We start from the raw sequence: 597 nt of genomic DNA, 5'->3' as shown, positions 1-597 counted from the left end.
ATGTTTCGTTGTAATGTCGATGTAATGATTACGACGTATTTCTCTTTCCACGTACATTCGTCGTAAACTTACATGGAGTTTACGACGAAATCTATTCGTCGTAAATTTACATGGCGTTTACGACGAAAGTTGGATTCCTCGTAATTGCGTTGTAAACATCATGTAAATTTACGACGGAATATTTTCGTCGTAAATGTTCGTTGTTATGGGCACGTTTTCTTGTAGTGACCACTTTTATATTTAGAAAATAAAAAATTTCTCAAATAATATTATAGAGATGGTTATATGTATAAGCAGCGTATATATACTTGGTAACTCGCTAATCTTTTATGGTATGCCAAACCGATAAATATTGGTGGACAATAAATTCTAAAAGTGTCAGTTCACAAAAAAAAAAAAACTGTGATAGTAAAATACTGCATGGATGGATTCGACCGCGTAGGAAAACAAACCATGCATGGCCCCTTTTGTGATTTCAATGAGAATTTTTCTTGGAATAAAACTTCCTTTAGTTTTTTTTAAACACTAAATAATGGAAACGATATTAACGAATCCCTTATGTATTAATAGAGGATCATTGGGATTAGACTAACCTTT

Source organism: Brassica oleracea, chromosome C3 (assembly GCF_000695525.1).
Source record: "Brassica oleracea var. oleracea cultivar TO1000 chromosome C3, BOL, whole genome shotgun sequence".
Lineage (NCBI taxonomy): Eukaryota > Viridiplantae > Streptophyta > Magnoliopsida > Brassicales > Brassicaceae > Brassica > Brassica oleracea.
The sequence above is the reverse complement of the archived record's forward strand: the minus strand, read 5'-3'. Positions refer to the sequence as shown.